The sequence below is a fragment of the Amblyomma maculatum genome, chromosome 2 (genome assembly GCF_055883805.1).
Source record: "Amblyomma maculatum isolate TAMU_Amacu chromosome 2, ASM5588380v1, whole genome shotgun sequence".
Taxonomy (NCBI): domain Eukaryota; kingdom Metazoa; phylum Arthropoda; class Arachnida; order Ixodida; family Ixodidae; genus Amblyomma; species Amblyomma maculatum.
This window is the reverse complement of record NC_139345.1, coordinates 51,868,336-51,894,978: the sequence shown is the minus strand read 5'-3', so window position 1 is coordinate 51,894,978 and position 26,643 is coordinate 51,868,336. Positions and strand designations below refer to the sequence as shown.

Genomic DNA, 26,643 nt, shown 5'->3' with positions numbered 1-26,643 from the left:
AAGTTCTTCTCCATATCCAGTGTGCCAGAAAAGAATAAACTCAACTGCGGTATCACGGCGCACCGCGGAAAATTTCTCAAATCGAAACTCGCTCCCTTTTGCCGGCGTCGTCTGCTAGCGCCTCTCGGCCTCTCCGCGGGGCCGCCAGATGTCTCTGGGAAACTGCGGCACTCGCGGTGGCCGACGGGATATCACGACTTCCTGTGTGTGTGTGCATGCATATCGGTTGTTGGTGGTCGGTGCCCATCTCGAACCGGTGTTTGGACCTTTGTGCCGTCTCCGTGGGATTACGATCCACAACTACTTTTTTGTGCAGGCAAGTGCTCGGCAACCCCTCTCTCCTCGTCATTTTTTCGCCATTTCCGGCGCCGTCAGCGGCTGCGGAGTGTGCTCGGGCGGCACAGGACGGCCCGGCAGAGAACAGCGCAGCTCGCGGTTTTTGAGTCCGTCTAGCACCGGGAGAGGTTGTGGGGGTGCAACCCGGTGGCACATCTCCAAATGGGCCTTCCGCCGGGCCCGCGGCGCGAATGAAAGGGCCTAGCCGCGAACTCATTGCCATTTATAACGCCGACTCCCGGGCCGCACGATGTGTGTGAGGCGCTTGCCCCCTTCTCAAAAGACCGCTGCGCTCGGCAGCGCCGATCGGAAAGTACTGCAGTGTCTGTCCACCCCTGATCGCCACTTTTAGGCCGTTGTGAGAGCGGTGTAGTGGTCTCTGGGGATTTTGCATGTGCCACTGTTCATCGCGGCAGCTTTTTGTGAAGACAAACATCTCTTACGCCATCCAGCTTTTGTCTTAGCAAGTCCGAGCCCATTGTATAATTGCAAGCGTTGACGGTCAGTTGACTGTCACACGACACCTTGACCTTTGGATACCGCACTTCTCGGTCAAGTGGCGCTGATCTGGGCTTTCGCTGATATCAAAATGCAGCGAGGTGAATAGCGTTGTGCTGGCTGCATATTACGCTCTCCCTCTTGTTTTTTTGCGCATTTTGCTTTGCCGCATCTCGTATTGACCGCGTAAAGGCTGTGCGCTCTGGTTTGCCTACCGCTGGCGCGGCTCTACGCGTGCAACTAACAGGTCAGCGCTCGGAAGCACCTGATGCGTGTCACCGGTCTCGACTGACAGCTTTCCGGGCGTCCCGACTTTGCTCTCTGCGCAATTGTTCGGTGACGTGACAGGGGGACACGCTTATGCCGTGCAGTGAAAATTTTATTTTGGAACGTCCGAATAAGGAAAAGACACGGGGAGGGGCGCGATACGACTTCTGATGAGGTCTCATAATACCTCTGCTGCGTTTACACGACATGGTGCTGTGAATAAACCTGTGAAGGCTGCGATCATTGCGGGGAACGGATTTCACGCTGTGAACTGTTTCGCGATTTCGTCGCAGAAAAGGTGCGACGGCAGAGCGCCGAAATAACATATGGACTCGGGGAAGAGCGGGACAGTCAACGTGTCAAACGCAGGAAAACAATGCCATAGAAACAAGAAGGTGCTTGCCGAGCCGGTGTGACCATCTGTTCGCCGCCAGTGCAGTGTACCGGTCTGTCATTTCAAAAGAACTCAGTGCAGTTCTGATTGTGCCCCACTAAGCTTGATATGTGAAGGCCGCTTCAAGTTTCGTAAATGTTTCGACGGAAGGCCAACTGCATTGTACTGCGCTGAACGCTTGATTGTAATTTGCCACCTGTTCTACAGGCTAACGTACTCCTTCAGCGTTAGAGGTCCATCGGATGGAAGAATTTTATTTCGTGAATATGTCATCTGCGTTTATTTACAAAACGTCCGTTGGCGATTTCGCGGGTGATTTAAGCCCGTCTCTTGATCCTGCGCAAATTCGTGTGTGTGTGACCGAACATTTTAGCTGCAGTATAGCGCGCACGCGCATCTAGTAGACCGCTGTTCCTCATCGTTACTGAGTTAGCGAGGAGCTGCACAAGGATAACCGCACGGTAACGGTTTGCTCAGCCTCGTGACCACCTCTTTTGCTACTTGAACCTAGGCGTCACGTCAGTCTAATTGTTTCGATACGGCCTAGTCGAGCTTTTTTTTTTTTTTTCTTTTTTTTTGTCACACAGCGATAAAGCGTGCACCTTTATCAACGTTGACATGAATATGGGGTAAATGGGACAGCACAGGTGGAAACAATGATTGAACCTGCCGCAGCCGACATCGACGGTGGTCTCTATCTGAACCACTTGACTGCTCGTATTGTTTGCTGAAAAGCCTGTGTTTCTGAATGGTAGAATAGAGCTGATTGTCGCCCCCGAACGCGACGCGCATTTATTTCGTCATTTCTCACCGCGCTTCTTATTCCCTTACCACTGTCGTCGCTGCGAGCTCGCGCCAGACAGCCGTGGCTGATAAAAGAAACCCTGCGACGATGGCGAGGTGACCGCTGGAAAAACGCTGATAAGGGGTCATAACCGGCGTGTGGGCGTATACACACTGGCGCAGACAATAGCGCAAGCGGTTGTTTCAAGCGGCTCGCGCTTTATGGTTTCGCTCTGAAGACTGCGTATAATTCCGTATATGACGCAATTGTGTGTTATATTGAAATGGAAGTGGTCTTTCTTAAGGGTTTTGTGTGCGTTAGACTTCCGCCGGAGTGGAATGCGCTGCGCAGAAACGTTTTGTAACCTTAAGTTAGGTTCTTTCGCTGCTAGGCCTCTTTTGACAGAGCCTTTCTTTATTGTGCCGTGCCACACTCACGCGAATGTAAGCTGATCGCATTTTCCGCTTCACCCAGTAGGCGAAAAGTGAAATTTGAAGTTGCCTGGGAGAGTTTCTTATTCTCTCGTCCTTTTTCCTTGGGAGTCGCGAACTGAGGGTGGAGTAATAGTTGCGTTTGTGTAAACGCAGTAGCCGTATTGCTTATTGTCCTTTGCTCCTGAAAATCGCCATCGTTCTAATTCTTCCGTCCATTGTGCGCCAGAGCTGCTGTAATATTTTTCATTGGACATCGTCTCTGAGCCGCACCCATCAACGTAAGAAAAATGCCGCCCTGTCCTTTTCCACTCGATCCTAGGGATGACTTCAGAACATGGTTCGCGGGCTGAAAAAACGAGAGGTGACGACAAAGGCAGTTAACCCACCTGTCCTTTTCGAGACCATATGCTAAATGCCTCACCTTCATATCCGTGTGCTGCTGTGCGACGGGGAGACACTGGTATCAAGCTGACATTTGACACGTACGGCCGCCTCAAAAATGTTAGGTCCCAGCATGAATCCTTTAAATTCCGCGTAGCATTTGGAGCAGCTAGCCACGCAGCCTTCCGCATAGGCTAGATTTGACGTGGCTTTTACGCGGACATGTTTGTGCTTTGCTTGATTGCTGCTTGCCAAATCCACACAGGGAAAAATACTTCTGAAAAAGAATTTAATTGCGCTATCAAAAATCGCGCGAATCTAGTTAAACTACATCGCCAATTACTGACCACAGAAAGCAATGACTTTGTATTGCAGTTACTTTCGCAGAGTAATTCAGTTGCTCTTAAATTACTTTTTGGTTTTCATGCATGCAAAAACTAACAAAGCAGAAAAAAAAAAACGAGACATAACCTCTGTGCTGACGAAACGCATACATTCATTCGTCTTCCAGTTAAATTTTGTACCGGACAAGTATCCTCTCCTCCTTAGTTCCTATAACACGTTCCATTGTCATTTAAAACATCCCCACCGGGATGGCATAATGGTTATAGGGCGCTCTACTACTGTGTCCAAGGATGCGGGATCGAATCCCGGCCTCGGCGGCCGCTTTTAGAGGCGGGGAAAAGCAAGGCGCCCGAGTGCTATGCGATGTCAGCGCACGTTAAAGAACCCCAGGTGGTCGAAATTTCCAGAGTCCTCCGCTACGGTGTCTCCCTCCTCCCCCTAAGAATAATTTCAGACAACGGAAGCAAAACGAGGGAAAATGACGGCTGGTCGAACAATCGCCACTTTCATTGCGCTCATGAAAGAAACGAGCGGCGAAACCAACGCCTTCCGGTTCGGAGCTGGTACGATGTCGCCGAAGCAGGTTGTGCATTGTTTCGAGGGCCCCGAGAACCGACCTTGGCATTCTGCGATTGGTAATGCTCGCCTCATTGGCATTTCTGCATGTCCACCTCTCGCTTCTGGGCGACGACTGTCACCAGGCACCACTGCGCCCTTATCCGACGCAACCCTTATCCTTGGGGCGCGCAACCTGTAGGTAGCTCATGGGCGCTCAATTGAGTCCTGACTATATAGTTTGAATCACCATTGTGAGCCAGCTGCCCATTTGACGGCCCCTCGGCGCCTTGCATCTTGCTGCTTGGGGAATGGTTGCGACTACCCATCGAATACCCGCAGTAATAATTGACCCGACTACACAGGGTACTGAAGGTCTCAACGCACAGATCTAATCAAGTCCGTCTCTTCTTGCCGCTCCTTTACGCTGTTCTGCAGGCTTGCCGCGCGTCATTCCTGCTTTCGAGACGCCCTGCCAGGCGTGCGTAGTTTTGTCTGTACAGAGCAGTGGTGTCATTTATCAAAATTACTTTCGAAATGGAAATAATTACTCTGCTGTGAAATTACTGTTGTTAAGTAATTCATCAATCATTAAATTGCTAGACCATGGAAACTAACTCATTGCATTACGGATTGACAGAGAAAAAGGATTACATTAGAATAATTTCATCGCTGTAGTTCCTGTATATCTGGTCACATACCCGAGACGGCATGCCCCATAATGGCGATTTATCCTTTGCCTGTTCTTATTTTGATGCGTTTTGACACTATATGGCAGTAGCAGCAGGCCTAATGTTTGGCCTGAGGCTTGGAAATTTCTACAGACAGATCGGGCATATAATGCGTCCGATACTTCAGTTATATGCCTGTGTATATTCGCACACTCTCTGTCCTGTCCCCATCGTCATCCATCGTTATTTTTATCGTTCTCCAGGAAACCCAGCGTTGGCGTTGTGAGCGAAATATCATGGGGATGACTCTGACAGGCACTCCTTCTAGATTCAGACAGCTCCTAATCGACTATCTCAATGAAAAATAATCTTCTTGTACCTTATGTCAGCTACCAAGCGCTGCAAACTGACCAGCCGGTTTTACATCCATAGCTGTTATTTGAATTTGTTTTATATTTTTTCCACTCTGCCATAACTTATCTAAATTTGTTACTCTTGTCTTTTTTCACCTTGTTTTACCTGCTGTTTCTATTTTGTGTTTTTATCTCATCTTATCTTATTATATTTATATATTTTTTTTCTATACTTCTATATTACTTTTATATTTATGATCATGTATGACTGCCCCCCCCCCCCCCCCCCCCTTATGTAATGTCCCAAACGGGAGTGATGATGAGTGATGAGTATTTGGCAGGTGGCATGGCCGTCCATTGTCTGATCGCCTGACTGGGTGACATCGGGAGACCGGGTGAAATGTCCGCGGGTTGGCAGGCGCCGCCAACTTCGCTTGTGAGGTGGGAAAGTAAGATCGGAATCCAGCCTTCCCTTGCTACTACGCAGACAATGTGGTACAGCATGGTTAAAGCAGGGATTTATATCCAGCGCCGTGTATGTCCTTTCTCTGTCCTGTGTCTCTACGTTATTCCGTAAGAAGATGCAAAACCAATTCGCCCAAACTGGCGTTTTGCTAAGATTTATACCGATGTAGGACGGTATTTCACTTAACGTTTGCTTGCCTCTGTATACACTAACGAGTAATAATTGGTTCAAAGGAAAAGGAAAGGCGCAGTATCGGTCACACTTCTTCTGTGGACACCTTAACCGCGCCGTAAGGGAAGGGAGGAAGGTGTGAGTGAAAGCGGAAATAGAAAAGGGTTGCTATAGTGGAGGGCTCCGGAGGAATTTCGACCACCGGGATATCTGTAACGTCCACTGACATCGCACAGCACACGGACGCCTCTTGGTTGGTTGGTTCACAGGAAGGGAAAGGCGCAGTATCTGTCACACTTGCTCTGTGGACACCTGAACCGCGCCGTAAGGGAAGGGAGGAAGGTGGGAGAGAAAGTGGAAAGAGAGAAAGGGGAGCCGTAGTGGAGGGCTACGGAGTAATTTCGACCACCTGGGGATCTTTAACGTGCGCTGACATCGCACAGCACACGGACGCCACTTCGTTTCCGTTTCACCTCCAGCAAAACGCAGCCGCCGGCGGTCGAGATCGAACCCGGGTACTCCGGCACAGTGGTCGGTGCGTCCTTACCACTACACCCCGCGGCGGGGCACACTAACGAGTATGTTTGGAATAGAGACACAAATAAAAGACGACAGGTTAAGCAAATGGACACGAACGAAAATCCGCACGGGGAGCCGGCAAACGGGAGCCATTAGTGCTGTCGCTTTATACACCTAAAGGCAGACCTTACGTGTCCCCCCACCCCCTAAATATTTCTTCTCTCTTCCCCCCGCCCTTCCCCAGCGAAGAGCAGCATGCCGTCCGCCCTGCCTTCCTTGTGCATTAGTCAGGTCTCTTTCTGCTTTCACGGTATTGAGAGGCTAGGCTAACTGATGACTCGTAGCAGGCCTAATCAACCACGTACACCCTTGTTAAAAATATATGTATATTATTCGTAAAAATGCTACTGTTTGTCAAGCATTTGGTTGAAGTCTTCGGGAAAGTTGTGCTAGATATCGCGCGCGTTCCTCATTATTCCAACTGCTCCGCCATTGTGGCTCAATGGTTAGGGCGCTCGACTGGTAAACCGAGGCTATATGGCTAGACCAGTAACGTAGATTTATTCCCGGCCGCAGCGGCCGCTTTTCGATTGAGGCGATAAGCAAGGCGCCTATGGACTTTTCGATGTCAGTGCGCGTTGAAGAACCCCAGGTGGTCGAAATTTCCGGAGCCCTCCACTAACTACCGCGTGTCTCATAGCCTGAGTCGCTTTGGAACTTTAAACCCTGTATGAACTAAACTGTTACTCACGACTGGCGTAATTATAGCCGTGACGGGTTAGTAGCCGCGTCCTTATATGCTGTTGAGCTCGCGTTAATAATGAAATGTTTCAGATTCGCGCTTTTGTAAACTTCGGCATAAAAATGAAAACGCATCCGTGCACTCGTTTCCTGTTATTTTGCCGGAATTTATTAAAGCGCAGCAGTTAAAGGCCTGTTTAGTAATGAAATTTTTTTATCAGCCGCTGTTAAGGCGTAGCAGTTGTGCACTCCGGAACCTTCCGCTTGGTGACTAAAGGAACGAGGGAAGTGCAGGTAAAGTGGTTCGTGTACATTAATTATCCTGTCCGTTTTCGAGGTCAAAGTCTGTCACGGAGCATTCTGTTACGGCATGCCTCGTGCCGACTTCTGCAGCTTGCTCGAGTTATTTCAGTCGTATACAACAGCGCTCGAGTTTGTCGTGAACTGTGGTTTTATTCACCCGCGTAGCTTCCTTTTAGGCTGTTCGTTGAAAACTTGTACCGGTAACTGGCGTGCTGTTGCAGCATGCAGATGAAGTAACGAGGAGCCGATGACGTGTACATGCCAAATCCAGTTCATTTCTGTAGATAGAGCGATTCGACTTGCCATTTCTTCATGAAAGAGTCCACGTGAAAATCGGTCAGGACTTCTCGCAAACGTTGGCGTGTATAAGGTTCACACGTAAGTACGGGGTCAAGCAATTATTTGTGGTGAATACGAAAGCATGCGTCGCATTCAGCTTCACTTTGTACCGTCGGTGTGTTAATAAATGAAAGAGCGCTGTTCTTAGATCTATAGCTTCCATATCGCGTTCCTAGTATTAGAACTTAGTGGCAGATTTTGTCACCGTACAAACGCAGCTCTAGAAACGTTCGCGTAGTCCAGAAGGCTTCACGCCAGCGTATTTTTCGTCCCTCGATACGTCGCGATTACGGCGGACGCCACCTGTTGTGCTTTGCGTGCTTGCCGTCAGGTAAACAGTCTCACTTGGCGCTTTGCGAGCAAAAGGTATTGCATGCGCACAATTTCCGTGTGTGTGCAAGCGGCTCACCGTGATCGATGCCGTTGTCAGGACAACGTGTCGCCGTGGCCGCCTTCGCGCGCTATGACTGTTACTCGTCTTCCGGCACCTACCTGCAGCTTAGGAGAAAGAAGTTACGCCGCGCAAATCCGCACTTATGTGCTCGATCGGGCTTTTAAATTAATGAAGTAGGGATAAGAAGCAAAAATACGTATCGGTTCTCATTTCCGCGTACAAAGCGCAGCGCCTCGCTCACCGCTGTAATCCCGGAACCTTATAACGCTCGAGCGGGTTGCGTTAGGGCGCGCATCGAGTTCCCTCTCGTGCGCTCTATTTACCGGACTTACGGCTAGCATTTGGGGCCGTCCATTGGGCTGCACCGGTTTTCCATTTCCGCTGCAGCCTTGCCGAACATGGTATGCGAGATGGTATCCGGCTCCTAGTGCAAAGCGCAGACAGCAATTCGAAGGAGACCATCGAGCTGTGTACACACGTGGAAGTATATACCGGCTCCCGATAACGCCCGACCGAATTTGTGGAGGTCTTTCAGTAGCTAAATACGGATGCAGCGCTTATTTCTAAGCGCAAAATGCCTCGGGACACCGACCGCGCACTCGACGTCGTTTTGCAATTTTAGAGCGCAGCTCTTTGGCGCCCGTTCTTGGGTTTCGAGTCGTCGTCGCCGTTGTTCCTCGTAACCAGCTCCACTTTCACTCCCACCTCCCTTCATTTTCTTACTGCGCGATTCAGGTGTCCATAGAAACTAGTGTGATAGGTACTGCGCTGTTTCACTGTAACCGGCTCCACTTTCACTCCCACCTTCCTTCCCTTACGGCGTGATTCAGGTGTCCACAGAAACAAGTGTGACAGATACTGCGCCTAATTCCATTGTAACCAGATCCACTTTCACTCCCACCTGATTCAGGTGTCCACAGAAACAAGTGTGACAGATACTGCGCCTAATTCCATTGTAACCAGATCCACTTTCACTCCCACCTCCCTTCTTTGCCCCGCCGGGGTGGTGCAGTGGTAAGACGCCCGACTACTGTGCCGGAGTTCCCGGGTTCGAACCCGACCGCGGCGGCTGCGTTTCGATGGAGGCGAAACGAAGTGGCGTCCGTGTGCTGTGCGATGTCAGCGCACGTTAAAGATCCCCAGGTGGTCGAAATTATGCCGTAGCCCTCCACTACGGCTCCTCTTTCTCTCCTTCCACTTTCATTCCCACCTCCCTCCCTTCCCTTACGGCGCGGTTCGGGTGTCCACAGAGCAAGTGTGACAGTTACTGCGCCTTTCCCTTCCTGTGAACCAATTTAACTTAACCTCCCTTCTCTTATTGCATGATTCAGGTGTCCACAGAAGCAAGTGTGACAGATACTGCGCCTTTCCATTCCTGTGAACCAATTATGAAAGGCACGCTTCCAGAGCTCAAGTGGAAGACGTGACCACACATGGTGCACATTGCTAAGATAATTCATGAATAATGCGAGCGCCCACATCGAACAGCAGGGTAATAGTGCAGTAACCGAGAATTCACACACTCACAGAAAAAAGCATCATATTTTGATGTAGTTTGCGTACATACAGCTAGTTTGATAGTCGGGATCTCTAGCCAATCGTCCCTTGGCTTTTTGAGAAAGGCCTGGCCCCTATCTAGCCCGCCCTCATTTTCCTTTAAAATACACTGCTAGAAATTTGACGAGACGCTTGCTAAGTTTTTATGCGCAGTATCTGTCATACTTGTTTCTGTGGACACCTGTACCGCACCGTTAGGGGAGGGAGGAAGGTGGAGTGAAAGTGGAAAGCGACTACAACGTTTTCAAGTCAGTTTAAGATATTTGCGAATGTTCTTCTCGTCTGCAGTTTGTAGCATTAGTGTCTTCGCCGCGCAACGTTCCTATGGGCCCACGTGCTGCCTCCCGCAACCTCCCGGTAACTTAATTGCTAGGCTTGGTTTGGTTTGTGGTGTTTAACGTCCCAAAGCGACTCAGGCTATGAGAGACGCCGTAGTAGAGGACTCCGGAAATTGACATCGCACAGCACACGGACGTCTTGCCTTTCGCCTCCATCGAAAAGCAGCCGCCGAGGCCGCGATTCGATCCCGCGTCCTTGGGAACAGTAGTCGAGCGCCGTAACCACTACGCCACCCCGGCGGGGTTTAATTGCTCTCTTCATTTCTCCGACAACAAAGCTTCCTTCATGACAGTCAAGAACTGTTAGTGGAGTGTTTCTTGAAGGAATATGTGTGAAAAATAAAATAGTCTGTAATTGTACATACATGTCTTGCTCGAAATTTTTGCCTCAGTCTATAGAAAAAGGTGAAACAGCTGATGAACTGCGCTCAAATTTCGAATTGGGAAATAACGTAATCGTCGGCAATTTTTTTTTTACTTGAAAGTGCTCCGGAGTTTCGCGTTGAAATCCGTCTCTGCATACATTCGCGCGCTGTGGCCACCTGGCGGCAAAGGCAAATATGAGATTCCGTGCATTAGTGGTAGCACCGAAAAATTTTCGTGTTTTGTACTGTTTATTTATTTATTTATTTATTTATTTATTTATTTATTTATTTATTTATTTATTTATTTATTTATTTATTTATTTTTTAGACATGATACATTTGACTTCACCACTTCCAAGTCCATCTCAAACTGACTAAGAAAAAAAGAACGACAACCTGTCGTCTAAAAAAGTATGCGCTCAATGTCAGGCGCGCTTGTTACGGATTCCAAAGCATTTTTTTTTTATTAATTCTTCCGTCGGAAAAAACTGCCGTTCGCTCTGTCCGTCAGGAAAGCTTGCGTAGCGGAAAGTACCGACGCGGGCGTACACCAGGCCAGCTGTGCGGCCAGCCTCTGGTCGTAGGTCATATGCTGGTCTGGTGTACATACGCCCGCGTTTTGATTGTGGTGCTGGAATGTTTAGGGGCGCGGTTCGTTCACCAACTTAGCCAGTGCTGCGTCCGTCGCTCCCTTGTATGAGCGTGACGACTGCGATGCTATGCAGATAGGTATTTTTGAGTGACAAATGAGATGCCATGTGATCTTGAGTTTGAAATCGGTGAGTGAATAACCGTTCATGGTTTAAAAAAAGTGCAGCAATGCGCACCAACATTGTATGTAGTGGTCACTTCAGCTCGCCGCGGCGTTTTTCACCGTGTACTGTAGCTAGCCATAAAGATTCTCAATGTTACACGTAGGAAGAGCTAGCGCCACGGTCTGTGGCATTCGCAAGTTTCTGAACACTTCATACACCGCAGGAACTAATGCCGAGAATGCAAGGTTTCGTATTTGGCTTAATGGGTGGTGTTTTGACGAAAATGTGTATTACGCTTCCGAATCGGTCTGTGCTGCTGTTTATTCCCTGTGGGCAGACTAAATTATTTGATTGTGCGTTTCTTACTTCAAGCAATTTAACGCCAGTGTTAAATCTGTTTTAGAAGCTTTGGCGGCATTTTGTCGCGCTTCGCCTGGAGAAAAGTCGCACTGTTACGGCTCAGGGTTCACGCGCAACAATGGCAAACCAAATACGAAACATCATCTTCACGGCATTCATACGCATCTCCGTGGTGGACTGTGTGCAGTGCCGCCAGCTGGTCCCCACTGCCTAATGTTGAGAAACCCTTCGGTGGCAACCTACCAACCCAGAAGAAGGCTGCCAGCTACGAGCATTTCGCCGCTGCAGTAAAGACGGCCAGCTGTGACGCAAGCGCGATCCGACGCGGAAGCGAAACTACCGCCACGACTGCATCGCGGAGCGAGAGGCGACTCCTTCCCGCGCGGCGTGGCCGACCTCCAAAGGTGTGGTGCGGTAGCCCTCGCAGAGTCATTTCTGCTCGCTCGTGCAGCTCGTCCCCCTTTCCATTCGCTCACCCACCTCTCGCTCCATTACCTAAGAAATGGAGAGACGTTTTTCGCATTTCTTTCCGCATGAACAAGCAAACACGATCACGGTGCGCGCGCGCGATGTTTCTTTTCGTCTTTTATTTTTCTTTCTTATTTTCTTTATTTCGTGATGACCGTGGACACGAACCCTCTCTCCTTACAACCCCTTCCCACTTTTCGGCGCTCTCTCTTTACCAGGAGGGAGCCTCGTTCCCAGCGTTCCCACGCAGTGACGGTGGCTAGGCGCCCTCACGGAACGTGTCTGTTGCACGCACACGCACGCACTCAAGCACGCACGCTGTCGGTTGGCACTGCGTGCCGCGCGGAAGCCCGTCCCGTGTAGATATGTGCGAGCCGGCTGGCGACGCTGTTGCGGCGCTCGCAATGAATATGTGGGCCAAACAGAGTGGCTGTTGTAAGCGAGTGTCGTCCGCGCGGCCTATGAATGCATAAACGGGGAAGTGAAAAGAAAAACATAGAAAGGAGGCTCGCTTACTTTTTACTGCAGTCGTAAATTGCGCTTGACTCGTACGTGGCGGATCCTGCGAGCGAATCCTGGTTTTGTTTGCGTCTCTCGGATATTGCGACGTGCGGTTGGTCGGCGGGCTGCAGTGCTGGGCAGAGAATCCTCGGCTGCCGCCAAACGCAGCACTCGCGGGTAGTGCGCCATCGCGGCAGTTATCGCGTAGATAGGGTTAGTTGCCTAGCCAACGAAGGGCGTCATCGCGCTTAATGGCAATGGGTTCTGCTCTGCCCCACGTCTTCTTGCATTGCTAATCACGCAGCGTTGGTTGGCATGCACAGCATAAATATTTTAGGTGTCTGGGTGAATGAAAGAAGTTGCATTTCTTCCCAGTCAGAAAAAAAAAGAAAACTACAGAAAGTATTTTGTTGTTACGACAGAAATTCTGCGCGGTTTTTAACAGGAAGCCTGTTGTGACAATACAACTTTCTGTAGTAACATCATTTTCTGTAGTTACAACAGAAATGTTCGACAGAACTGGAGACAACAGAGATCTATTACAGAAAAACTACAGAACTACATAAATAGCTGACGTTTACTACAGAACTACAGAAGGCAAACTCTGCGCAGTTTTTGACAGGAAACCTGTTGTGACAATAGAACTTTCTATAGTAACATCACCATTTTCTGTAGTTACAACAGAAATGTACGACAGAACTGGAGACAACAGAGATCTATTACAGAAAAACTACAGAACTACATAAATAGCTGACGTTTACTACAGAACTACAGAAGGCAAACTCTGCGCAGTTTTTGACAGGAAACCTGTTGTGACAATAGAACTTTCTATAGTAACATCACCATTTTCTGTAGTTACAACAGAAATGTACGACAGAACTGGAGACAACAGAGATCTACTACAGAAAAACTACACAACTACATAAAAAGCTGACGTTTACGACATAACTACAGAATATTTTCTCGTATTTTTGACCCGGTTCTGTAGTGTTTTTCGACTGGGTTTAAAAGTAAATGCATGTACAGTAGTTAAAAATATGCCTTCTCAGTTGTTTTTTTTTTTTTTCGCATACATATACAATATTCTGAAAATAAAATACCAATTTTCGGTTTTCGGATATGTATTGGTACATTAAGACCCTTTTCTTCAGACAGACAGGATGTGCTGTGCGTAGTTTTATATCGTTTCAGCTCGTTTTTCATTGCTGTCTTTTCGTGGGGGCTTTCCATGACGGTCGCTTCCCATTTATTCGAAATAATTAATTACTTGCTGTCGCTTTCAAGCAGATGTTGTGCGGGTATACACGTATCTCGCTGCACATTTCGATAACCAATGGGCCGGACACAGAGTCACCGCGACTGCTCAAATGACATTTGTCCGCGATTATAATTCTAGGGCGAAACACCATCAACATTTAGTGCTTTTCCGAGTAGCACAGTCGGTGGCTTCGCAAATTGTCGCAGGATTGGAGATTCAGGGAAGGTTTCGTTTCTCGATCTTCACCGGAACAAGCCAGATCGAGAAAGGAACCTGGCTAATGATACTTATAGTTCTCGTAAACGAAGAAAACTACTCTCTGTTATCGACAATCGCGAATATTTCTTCCCTGGTGTCAAGATCTAATGTTTAACCACGGACTGTGAATTTAATGTATTAAGCTATAGCGTAGCTCATTACGTGCGTACGTGTGAAAAAAAGAAAAAAAAACGAAAATCGGCTTCAAATGCATGTGGTTAAATGGCGAATGGAAAACAGTAACTTCATTGGAGGAATCGAACTTCTTGTCATGTGGAAATGATAGGACCTTGTTATTGACTGTGCAAGTTAAACCACAGGGGCGGGAGCACTACGGCACGAGCCTGGTTCTCCTTTCGTTGAGCTGATCTTCGCCAATAGCCACGCTGTCGTTGTTGTTGTCGTGGCTGTAGGAAGAAGGAAAATAAAATGCACGGGCCTGCTACTGGCTCTGTAGCTGAGCCACCTCCGCTGCCTCGTGCAGACAGAAGAGAAAATAGAGAAGAAAAGGAAGAGGGAGAGAAAGACGCGCGCCGCAACAATAGCTGTCGTCCACCACCCCAGCGGTGGCGGGTGCAATGACGGCCTACAACAGATAAAAATTTGGTAACAGGCTAGCCCCCGCCGCAAGCGGCGGTGACCTACCTGTCCCAGCCTCATGAGGGGAGTGATCTGGGCTTCGGGTATCTTTAAACAGAACGACGACACTAAGCGATTTCCTCTAAGCCTGTGAGAAACTGTGTGGTAGAGAGAGGAAGATCGGGGCCAGTTAAGCCAGCCCGCTGAGATTGTTTGAAGGACAGCAATGTAAAATATGTGCGGCATCGTCCTCGGGAAGAGAGAGAGTGAGAAACTTTTGTTCGGAGCAGGCGTGAAATATTCGCCCCAGGTGGGCTTCTTCCTCAGTCCAGGATGTCATGGACTCGAGTCATGTCCCTTGTCCGGTCGACGGGACCACGCTGGTCATCCAGGCTGGGGCTTGACAGCTGGGTCTCCCACTGCTCCTCTGTTGTGTCTGGTGTAGTTAGACACTAAGTTGTCTCTTGCATCCCCACACCATATGTGGTAGGGTGTTTGGCACGTTACAGAATGCTCATTCATATTTGTAGGTGGTGAGTGGTATCCTGTGTATTAATGGGCCGAGGAAGTGTCTGTTTTTCGTTTGTATTTTTTGAAGGGTGACTTTCTTCTGTGGAAAAAAAGAGACCAGCGGCGCCGGGGAGAGTTTTGGCCAGCTACTGTAAGAATTAAGGGAAACGACTAGACGTTCACCGACAGCTTCGTGGACTCGGTGTCGAAATTCTTGTGTGGGCAATACTGATGGTGTTGCGTTATGGTGAAGAGTTATTTTTGAATATTGTAGCGCGTTTTGTAGTTAAAAAAAAAAAAATGAAATCTCGTAATATCGTCGGGATACAATGTGATTTAATGGGGCGGTACATTTTTTTTTTTTCCTGCTGTGTAAAAACTGTGATGTCTTCCCATCGCGCTCGTCCGCAAGCTTTAGTGCGGTAAAATAGAGTAGGAAAAGCGAAATGGTCATATCTTTTTGTTCACTACTGTCTGTAAAGAACCGCATGCATTTTTGCATACAGTTAGGGAAGATAAAGCTCCAAATCCGCCTTTTACAGCCGACTGCCAGCCAATAAGGCAGGCTGCTTATTTAACTACATTGCACCATGCACGCGTACCCGCCGGCTTAGGCAAAGAAACAACGGAAATGATAATAATGATAATAAAGAATAATGGCTACAATTCAAATCGCGGAACCCGCTGTCAAATAATGCACCGGTAATTGCGTGTTCGCCTTTTCTTGCTCGCAGATCTTGCTATTTTCTCTTGTGTCGTGTTCGCTTTCTTGAGCGTGTGTGCATAATTTACGCTCAGCTACTGCTCAACGACTTGGCTGCGTTTTTCCCTTCACTCGTTATTCGCGTGCTGCGCTCGTTTCGGTTTTTTTTTTTTTTTTATTACCGCTCGTTGTTTCGGCTTCTTTTTAGTTGTTTCGTATACATTACCGGTTGAAACAAGCGCGCCAACGGCGTATCCGCAATACGGATATTGGTTCCGCTGCTCGTCAGCGCGCGACCTAGATGCGCGCCGTGACCTGCATACCCCCCTCCCCCCTTATTTCTTTTTTTATGCGTTTGCGATGTTTCCGCTTCTCCCCTTGCACCACTTAGAGAAGGGTTCGAAGCTGGGCTAATTTTAGGTTTGCTGTCCGAGGGCTGCCTCTAATTTGGATCTGATTAGCTATAAGCTGTATATAACATCTGTTCAACGGCGTGATTTTCTTCTTCGTTCTGGGCTGGTTAAAACAGCAGCCTGTAAAACGTCCTTGATAGCACCCCGTTTAGCCCAGTGTAAGGGGGTTGATGTGCCAGTTTCCCTTATCATATTCGTTTTGTGACATGAGCGGGGTGTACGTTCCGCACATGTTTTGTTATTTTCCGTAGCGGAATGGCGGTAAACTTGCTTTGGAATACATGTCGCAAGATCAATTTAACTTTTTATGTGTCGCGGGAATTAAGGCACAACTGTGAATAAGGTGTGCGTAAATATTCCTTTCACCCATAAATTTAAGAATATTGTTTCATCGAAGCACAATTTTTCAATTTATTGTCATAAAGACAAAGCCGTGGATATAGATTGCTTACGTATAAAAAAAAATTAGGGGGACACTTAAACCCCGCGCCGTGTATGACGCGATAGCGTTTCACACACAGACGATGTTTTAAACTTTTTTATTTTTAATTTTAAAAATATTGATACTGATAAATTAGCATCAGCAAACATTGGCTTTCCATTCTGAGCAGTTTGTCAGATCTGAACGCATTTTTCATTCATTTTTCGATTATTGCAATTATTTGATCAGTTACACAATAAAGTTTCTTAATTAGCATCGTCAAACATCATGGTTTTTCATTCTGAGCACTTTGACACCATCGTACCTCATTTTTTAATTTTTTTTTTTCATATATAAATCAGTAAATCAATAAAACGATTTCATTAACTCGTTATCGCTCATCATACACCAATCAACCATCAACCACTAAAACCACGAATGACATTGACGGTTTTTTTTTTTTTTTTTTTTTTTTGTAGCCCCCGATTATTTGCGACGCCGACAATTACAAAGACTGCTACATCGATTTTTTTTTCGACCGAACGAGCTATTTATATAAGCTATCGCTAAAAAGTGTTTCATTGGCGAAATTTGAGTCAGGCGAAAAAATTCGCAGAAATGTTAAATATAATCAGTCAGGAATTAAAGGAATACAGTCCTATGATACGCGTTTTTATGTAACTGGGTCAGAAACAAGCATTCGAAGTTGCAGTGTATACTTCAAGCATTCCGCTTGGCAGAGAAGAAAAAAAAAAAAAAAAGAAATCGCTCGCGCATATCGCTTTGGGCTGCTACGCAGTGCATTTCCACTTCCGGCCGTCTTCCGGGAAACTGCATCCACTGCACTGCGGAGGGCACGAAATCGTTAAGAACATGTCTGGTACCTTCAGAGAGGTCCACAAGCCTATGAATCTCCTCGGCAACCCCGGAAACTAATAGTACAGACGGGCATCTGTTGGTTCGGGCTGGGCGAAGTAATAAATCTGAGACGAACATGGACGTGTCTTCACTTGGAGCTGTCACCAGGACCTACAAAGTAAAGTGAAAATTCGGCAAAATCGCGAGAACACCGTCTCCGCAGACCAGGGTCATTGCGAGGCGAGGACACCACCTTGGACGCCATGCTTGACGCGATCACTCCACGTTGAGTTTTCTTGCGATGTTTAGAAGTACCCTCCCATGCGTCTGTCGAAAAAGAAAAAAAACAAAAACAAATACCGAAGTTTAAGCGCAGTCCTTTTGCGACATGCTGAACGGCGCTATACTTGTCTAAAAGTGGCCCAGGTTGCTCAGAATGTGACATTGCGTGCCACCACTGAAACTTGCTGATCTGAACAGGCGCGGTAAGCGAACGGTTAAACGCCACTGTGTTCGCTCGTACTGCTGGGAGAAGTAAAGCCGAGCGCAACTTACTTTGCAGGTTGTTTCGCTTCTCGACGCACAAACACCATTACGCGTTAATTGCTGTTTTCATCGCGGCTCAACATGGTTGGCTGACTCCGCTCGCTATACAAGTCCCCTCTTTTCAGGAAAGTTCACCGGTAGTCGTAGTCTTTCGAGCCAAGCCAGTCGGGCTGTGTAATTTCAGCGTGTATAAAGTGGTCCCCTGGGAAAGGAAGGATGCGCATTCGTCGGATGGTTTGGGGAGGAGCCTTCCACAACGTTGCGCGAAAGGGCATGGATGGTGGCGACGGTGTCTTCCCACCTCCTCTGCCAATCAGGGCATGACGGAATGCACTGCGCCGTTGTCCGACATCTTCCGGTTAGAGGGGTTCAGAGTGGGACTTTTCACAGGCGGTGCGACTAAAAAGAAAAATTGGAAATGCCTCGATTAGAGTTCTTTTTAATATTTTTTTTGTCGGCCATTGTTGTTAGTTGCTGTTGTCTTATGCGTGTTCCAAAATGTTGGCGGCGTGCATTTTCGCGGGAGCCGCTTTACTTTAGCCGTATGCACCGTGACGACGGTGACCGTGACTCAGCCGGAGGTAGACTCTCCAGCTAGTTCCGGTTTCAGCTATTTCAGAGCACCTGTTGACTCTGGGAGAACTCGTGTTTACAAAAGGAATGATTCATGTACTGCATGCACGCCGCGCCCGAGGCTGCGTTAGTGTCCGAATCGTCCGAAACACCGGGAAATTTTTTCTATATGTTTCTGGATGCCGCTACCAGTTGGCTTTCCTCCAGCCGCTATGGGAGCTGTTGGCGCTGCCTTATATTTTTCTGCTGCTTCCGACCCATACTCGACGGGTGGATGGAGTATTTGTTTTCTTATAAAATTCTTTTTTTTTTTTTTTTAAGCGAAGCTGTTATTGTCTCGCTTTTGGTGTGGGTGGCGATGACCGGCGTTAGCATAGCACGCCACGAGACCGTAACTCCGCGCGAGTGTTAGTAAGGTCTATTCACTTTAAGCGCATATTGATGACAAAGCATATAGCCTTTTCCGTTGCGACGCTTGCCTGCTTTTTCTCAAAATTTACGGTGTGGGATAGGTGGCTGGACGAAGTGAAAAGTCAGGGGCGTGCCTCTGACAGGTGGTACACAGTAGGTGGTTAACACGGCTGAGCAGTGGTTGGTCAGCGGGTTGTGGGATGCTATACGAGACCACACCACATGGCCGCGTTGGCAGAGCTGCCAACTCAGGCTTCGAGATAGGAGGGTCAGACGGGAATCGAACAAGGGACGCGTAGATGTCAGATACTCCTGTGCCACTCTGGAATGTTCGTAGGGCTGGGTAAAAGCAGAGCTTTATATTTATTTCGGGTGGTCTTGTATATATAATGCGGTAGTTTACGCATGTATGATGTTAAGGTACAGATTAAGGGAATTTTATTAAACGACCAACAAGCTGCGTGTACGCTGACGGGAAAGCCATTTAACCTGTCGCGTCTTACCAATAGTTCAAGTGTCCCCTCAGATAAGCTTTGACATCCTCCGGCTCGGAAATAAAAAAGAAAGTATGCTTGCCTTAGTAATCTCGACGAGCAAAGCATGTCATCATTCTCACTGATTCACAGCCTGCATGCAGAAACTACCAAAAGCGAAGAATTTCCAGCATAGCACTTCAAATCTTCCGTCGCACCACAATTCATCACCTCCCAGACACCTTCATCATATGGACTCCGGGACACACTCACTTGGAAGGAAACGAGGCTGCCAATGCCTCAGCCCGAGGATATGCTAACCGGGCATCACTTCCGGAGAGATTTCGGAGAACGCACGATGTACCCAAGAAATATACTGACATCCTCCTGCACTACAGACTTGACAAGAAAATATTCCCCACCCCACAAGAAACTAACCAGAGAAGAAGCAGTCACCTTCCGAAAAATCCAAACCAACAGCCACGTCCACGGCACCTTACTACACAGAACCTCGCCCACCACCTACAGATATGAATGCGCATTTTGCAATGTATACCAAACACCCTACAACATATGGTGTGGGGATGCAAGGGACCAAATGGTACTACAACCACCATGGTCTTAACTGAAGAGCAGTGGGAGACTCAGCTGTCAAGCCCCAGCCTGGAGTATCAGCGTAATCTGGTCAACCGGACTCGGGAGATGGCTCGATCCACGGCTTCCTGGACTGAGGAGGCTGCCCACCTAGGGCCGAATATTTCGCGCCTGCTCCGAATAAATGTTTGTCTCTCTCTGTGTCGGCCATTCTCTAAAGGGCAGTTCGGTCTCGGTCGAGTGCTCGTTTCCAAGCGCGTGCTCTCGAGGACGTTTGAATCGCCAAAGTTGGCACCCGAGCTTGGTAATTAACGCAGCCAAAGTCGCGACGTGACGCGATGTGATGTTGAAGGACGGCGTACGAGTGCCTATCCCAGCCGGGATCGTTTTATGCCGAACAGAAGGTGACCATTCTGCTGGGTACGTTTGAAAAAAGAAAAGAGAGAGAGAGAGAGAGAGAGAAAGCAGTTCTGATCGTAACCGCGCTGTCTCCTACAGATTTTGAGTGCGCAAAGAGCAGAGGGAGGATGTTTTGGCAACAGAAATATCAACGCACTAACGATATGTTACGAGCACTTCAGCGGGTAGCGTTGTTTTCGACCGTGAAATAGACTCACGGGAATGGGAAGGAATGTGACCAATGCATACGGCTCGTCAATGGATGAGCATGCATTAACGCCAACGTTCCTTTCGGCTTCGTTTGTTCTTGCGGAAGGGTTGCAGTGCGAGATGGACTAGCTAGTTGGTAATTTTCCCAGGTTCGTGAAGCGTTGCTTTAGAACGAGAGAGAGAGCGAGAGAGAGAGAGAGAGCAAAGGGTTGGTTTGAGCGCTGTGTTAGCTTTTCGCTGTGTCAACTATAAGGGCTGTGCTGAATCCTCTCTCGGTGTGCGTGAGGAAAACCGAGCATTGAGTGCGAGGCGCTCGCCTTAACTTCGCTTTTTTTTTTTTTTTTTTTTTTTTTTCTTTTTGCGCTGGAGTACCCGGGTTCGAACCCGACCGCCGGCAGTAGGAAAAAATCAGTCGCCGGTCGTAAGCGCGATCAGTGTGAAATATACACTTCTGCACCAGCGATATAGTATGTGGCGCCTTTTGCGGCTCACGTATCTCGTAGTTTTTCTCCTTGCGGCTACCGTTATGTCGCCTTGTAGCCGCCGCAACATCCCCTGCTAGAAGCGGCGGAACAATTCGCCTAACGAGTGCGCGGCACGCCTGTCCTTTCGCTGGCGTTCTGGTTTCCCCTCCGTCTGCCGCCCATCAGCCTGTCCTCTCGCCGCTCCTCCGCTGCTGTCGTCGCTCCAGGAGACATCGGCGCCGTACGCTTTCGGCTTTGCCACCACACGCTCCGTGTGCGGCGGTCGTCACGGCTGTCGGTAGCGGCAGCTTCGTACCGCTGTCGGCGGCCGCGCACTACGTGCGCTCCTTTCCTGTTCGCGCTGACAGGCACCCGTGCCGCGTACGCACCTTCGCGTAGTAACGCGCCGGTGGGCGTCGCCGGCACGCTCTCTCACGTTGCTCAGTGTTAGGCTTCTGTTTTGTTACTGTGTTGTGTACTATGTAACGAAGAGGTTGCAGCTTTCTCTTGGGCTGCATTCTGATTAGGAGAGAATAGAGTTGTGGTCCTTCGCTACCCCTGTATAGCCAGGTCTCGACCCTCCCCCACTGTTTTCTGTGCGAGTGCGGTGACGTTTGCATGACCTGGCCTCGTTTCCGCTCTCCCCGCCCCGAGGTCCGAACAGAGCAGGCCAGGGGTTCGTTTTGTGGAGGCCCGTTATACTTGTTTGTTTCCATTTCGCTGTGTGGACAATTAGTGCTATCGGTGTCGTTTTAATGCCAAAGCTGAATTAATCTGCGCTTATACACCTGACGTCGCTTCGCTGCACGGCGTGCTGCAGAGCTTAGTTTAGAGCGTTAAAACACGGAATCCTGCAGCGACTGGTTTGGGTTAGAATATTAGGCGGGTCTAGGTCGAACTATTATGAATATAACCGATTAAGCAACTGGAGGGGGGAGGGGGGGGGGCATTAGATCGTGCCCAGTGGAAGTGGTGGTGGCTCGATGTCATCTTACTGGCGACAGAGTCGATCGTCGTCACCGTCGTCCTGCAATCCGGCGAGCGTAAAAGCGGAAGCGAACGTAATTGGCTGAGAGCAGGGTAAGTGCGCAGGCGCACTTGAACACTCGATACTTGTCGCGTTTAGCGTTTCGAGGTGGAAAGGGCACAATGCTCTTTGGCAGCAATCTTGCCCAGCAGCGCAGAATGTTTTGTACAAATCGTTTTCTACTCGAAATCAGCTTTCCAAAACAGTACCGATGGAAGGGTCCCCAAGGAGGCGGCAGGCTTTCCCATATGAGCCGGGAAGTGCCCCCTAAGGTGCAAACCCAAAATAATGTGGACCCTAGGGAAACGAAACGCCGGACAGTATAGCTCGCGCACATGGAAACCGAGGTGAGACTCGTGTTACTCAGAGCCAACACACGGAAAGCACAGAAACCACTCAAACAACTATACTCAAAAGAAGACCCGTCCTGGCGGCAGATACTCTTCATAGTGCACGCAAATGCAGTTTCTCCCCTCTGCGGTGGTTCAGTCGTTAGGGCGCTGAATCCAGACTCGGGATCAAATCCTTCGCGGCGACCGCTTTTCGTTAAGACATAAAGAAGGCACCCGTGTATACTGTGCGATGTCAGTGCACATTAATGAACCCCAGGTGGCCGAAGTGTCCTTAGCCCTCCGCTATGGCGTCCCTCATAGCCTGAATCTCTTATGGCCGTTAATCCATGTATAAACGAAACCGGACCACCTTTACGGTTTAATGCACCCTGGAAAACATGAAAGCTCATGCCCTTGGTGCGAGCAGCCATCAACACGTTTGTCGCTTAACTTTGGAATGCTCGAGTAGTGCGCTAACAGGCCACATACACCGCACGCTACACACGGGCAGTCCTGTCTCGCTCTGACCTAGAAAAGAACCAGCGCTAACTGATTAACAGACCTCGAGAAGCCGCACAAGTTACCGACGTCTTGAGCTGATTAATTAAAACTTGCTGTTGGGCTAGTTGGTTCATATTGGACAAGGAAATAGGATGCGCAAAAAAGATGGTCCTCTTAAGTGATCGTCTTTTTTGCGCATATTTTTTTGTCCATTCTTGAACTGAGGATACCGACCACCATTCACCGGAAGTATAGTCTATCGGACTAGATAGATTCTACCGATGTTTATAAGCTTTATATCTGTAACACGGACTCGCTTCGATAAAACGCAACGCTGGGACATGCAAAGGCCGTAGGTCGCCCGTATATTCATTCGCAAGTATCAAGCGAATAATTCCCCCCCCCCCCCCCTTCTTTTTTTTTTCTTTTCTTCTTTTTTTTTTTTTTCTTTTTTCGCGCAAGCGAAATCTTACCGGGTAAATGCATGCTTTTCTGTCTCTCCTAAATGTCGGTCTCGCTACTGCCGGAAATCGAGCCTTCGGCCTCAAGCGGCCGGAAGCCTTTTTTCGCATAGCGCGGTGTTGCCGCGGAGTTGTTCTTTACAGTACGAAAATTACCAATAAATAACTAGTGGAAGGACCAGATTAGCTTTATCGCACATGGAAAATTTAGAGCTTCAAAGCTTCAGCGACTCGTCGAAGTGGCGAATGCGAGAGCGAGAGTCTTTTCCCAAACTTTTCATCCCATAGGAAACCGAACACCGGGCCAGCCGAAGGAAAGCTTGTGTCGATTGGAAACCGATAGGTGCTTCGCGACACTCGAAACTCAGCACCTCTGGAGTAGGGCTCGGACGCTCGAATCACTAGGCTCTCTCTGCTTCCACCCACGTGATCTCGTGTTTCTGCCTCTATTCGTAAAGGTTTTGCGCTTTTTTATACATTATCAGCCAAATGGCTCAACTTTCACGCTATTTCTTGTGCTGGAGGGGAGGGTGTCAAAGAGAGAGAGAGTGTGTCTTGCGATGGCGCTATTTGTCTCGCAGAAGCACATGAGGAGCCCTGTGTCGTCACCCCCACGACTCTTGTTTTTCATTTTATTTGTTTTTTGATTTCCCATCTTCCTCCTACCTTGCGCTGTGCGTCTGGGAGAGAAGCAGCCTCTCCAATGTGCCTCTCGTGCCTCTAACTCGTCAATCAAGGCACCTCGGTGGCGATCGATGCCTTCGCACGGTGCGCAGTCAAAATGAGAAAGAAAAAGAAACGGTATAATGGAGTAAAAATAAGATCTGGGAAGAAACGAAAGCAACAGCCGGAGTAAGTCACGCTACGCTCAACGGGCTCCGTGGAGGCTCCCTCTATCGACCGGGATTCTCGAGGCGCATTCTCAGCGCCCTGTTCGGCAGTTGCCACATGCTTTCAAGGATGAAACACTGGCGATGCCGTATATACGTGGTGCTGTCCGAACGGACCTAACCCTACCTTGCATCGATATAGCTTTGGTCATCTGTCAGTTTAGCTGTACGTTCCACTGCCGTACGTTCCACTGCCGTATAAATAGGCTGCGTAGCTTTGGTGTCCTAGCTTGTGGTCTCTTTTTCTTAGTAGCGCGTTGCGCCTCGCGGTGTGGTGCATTTGCCTCTACGCCTATCGTCACCTTCTTTTTTTTTTTTTTTTTTTTGCCATCAGTGCGCCTTTGCCGTGATCCATGAGTGAACTCGGCAGGTTTCCCCCGGAGGAGCGCTGCCGGACCGCAGCTGCAGTTCGCAGCAATCTGTGGACCTGTCAGCTACCTAGCGCCAGGCCGCCGGTGTTGAAATAGTCTTGTGCACACTGGTACCTGCCTCTGTCATCGTGATAAGCTGTCGACAAACTTGTACCTGGTCACTTGAAAAAGCACCCTCTTCACCTTCTTTCTCTTTTGAAATGCGAGGTTAAATTTTGGAACTGTTTTTATAAATTATTGCAAGCGGTCAGAAATGGTTCTTCAAAGCCCTTCTATAATTTGGCTTTTCTTTTGCCGTAATGGAGGTTTTCGAATAACTTCCTCCACCTGGGTTTGTTTGACGTGCGCTGACGTCGCACGGTGCACTGGCGCCTCGCGTTTCTCCTCCCTGGAAATGCGACCGGAGTAGAACTCGTGTTGCCCGGTTCACAGGTCAAGCGCCGGTAAACACTTATCCACCGCGGCCTGCGTGCCATTCACAACGACTATATTCTTAAGCACGCTTTTTTCCTACTAGCTAAGTTTTATTTCTCCAGAGAAACAGAAAGATAAAGAATTTATAGAATAACGTGCTTCGTCGTTATCTCGATTATTTTCTTACAATGTTTTTCTTTTTTGTCTGCATGATGCTGTATTCTGAGCATTGCCGGCTGCATGCTTGATCAGTATGGCGTTTCTACACGTTCTCAAAATGTGACATAACACCTAATATCACTGCTGCGCGTGCCATTAGGAATGCTAACGAGCTCTGGTGCAGCTCCCCCCCCCCCCCCCCCCCATTTCCTCTTACCCGAAAAGTACTGCCCGTGCATATGTTATTTCAAAGCGAAGCCAAGTATTTAGCGGTACAGTCGGAAGAAAGTTTTCAGTAGCCGACCATTTGCCGATGAGACCCGTGAAATGCATGGGATTATGAAATTTGCTCTATAAATCCTAAGCATCCCTCGTTTTCTGCGACAAAGTTCATGTTTACATGGACGACTTTACAGAGATTTCGACTGTGACGTCTGTAATTTCTCGAGATAGTTGTGTGAAATTTTCTCAGGGCATTAAAAATCGGGGCAGAATTCCTCTTTGAATACCGGTTTACATCGCACGAGCTCGTGTCAAGCGCTGCCGGTCGCTGTGCAGGCGGCCTGATGCGTTGGCTGCGCGCCTGTGATGTTCCACCGCTGCAACGACAGTGAGGTCGTGGGTTCGATTCCCATCGCCTATCGACGAGTGCGAAATACATTTACCGACATTTCCGGTTAGCCTGCTATGAACCGGCTAGTGGCGGATAGTCCAACGTTTTTCGTCGTATACGAAGTTCACCGTAAGCCAAGGCGTAGATTTTTGCGAGCAAAAGACAGCTTGGAAGTGATTTTGACAAAGGCGCTGAAGAGGTTCGCTCGATTTCTGCGTACTTCAGTTTCGCGTAGTAGGTCGACATCACCCCGATGTTCGGCAGTCGTTAAAAAAAAAAAAAAAAGTCGAACGCTTTTAATAGAAAACACTCGGCTGCAGGTGCCGCGCCATAATGGCAACGGAACCTTTTACATTCCGTTTTCTTGCCAGTTTCTTGTCCTCGGTCCGCGCTCTCGATCATATGGCTCAGTGAGCCCGAATCGAAAGTGTGCGGATGATATGAAACGACCGGCATGGCATTCGCAGGCGGTTCATTGAAAGAGAGAAAAAAATGCCCCCTTTAAAACGTCTTTGAGACGGCTGTATCCTTGCGTCACTTTCGACGTGTGGGCCCGCTTTGCGCACGGCAGTACTGCGCTGTATGACCTGTCGATCACTGCGTGGCTGTTTCGGGCCGCCGCCTCTCGCCCTCTCTATGTCCGGAGCAAATAAGTGATCGTTCGTCCCTGAAACCGCAGAGAAACGAGCAAGTTACCTGTTTTTCTTCTCTCTCTCTCTTTCTCTCTTGCATCGCATTCTCTCATCTCCTCTCGGGCTGCCTTCACACGATTGGCTTCAGGCGTCAGGGTGTCAGAGAGTCACTATTATTCTGTATTGAATGTCACTCCGTAGCCTGAATGGGTTTCTTCGGGGCCCGGAGTAGTAAGTGGTTTTATTGAATAAAATAAAGTAATAATAAAGGAAGAAAA

General features: G+C 48.6%; 1 protein-coding gene across 6 annotated transcripts in view; it reads left to right on the top strand.

Moving 5' to 3' along the window:
• The first annotated feature begins 181 nt into the window (after positions 1 to 181).
• The window catches only part of EndoA (SH3 domain containing GRB2 like, endophilin-A), an 88,785-nt gene continuing 62,323 nt past the window's right edge, over positions 182 to 26,643 (top strand). For 5 of the 6 annotated variants that reach the window (XM_084594148.1, XM_084594145.1, XM_084594147.1 and 2 more), the window contains exon 1: positions 182 to 316. The gene's annotated coding sequence lies outside the window, so the exon portion shown is untranslated. Of the gene's footprint in view, positions 317 to 11,513; positions 11,731 to 26,643 lie in introns of all 6 variants that reach the window. The other variant, XM_084594143.1, reaches the window with a different exon arrangement.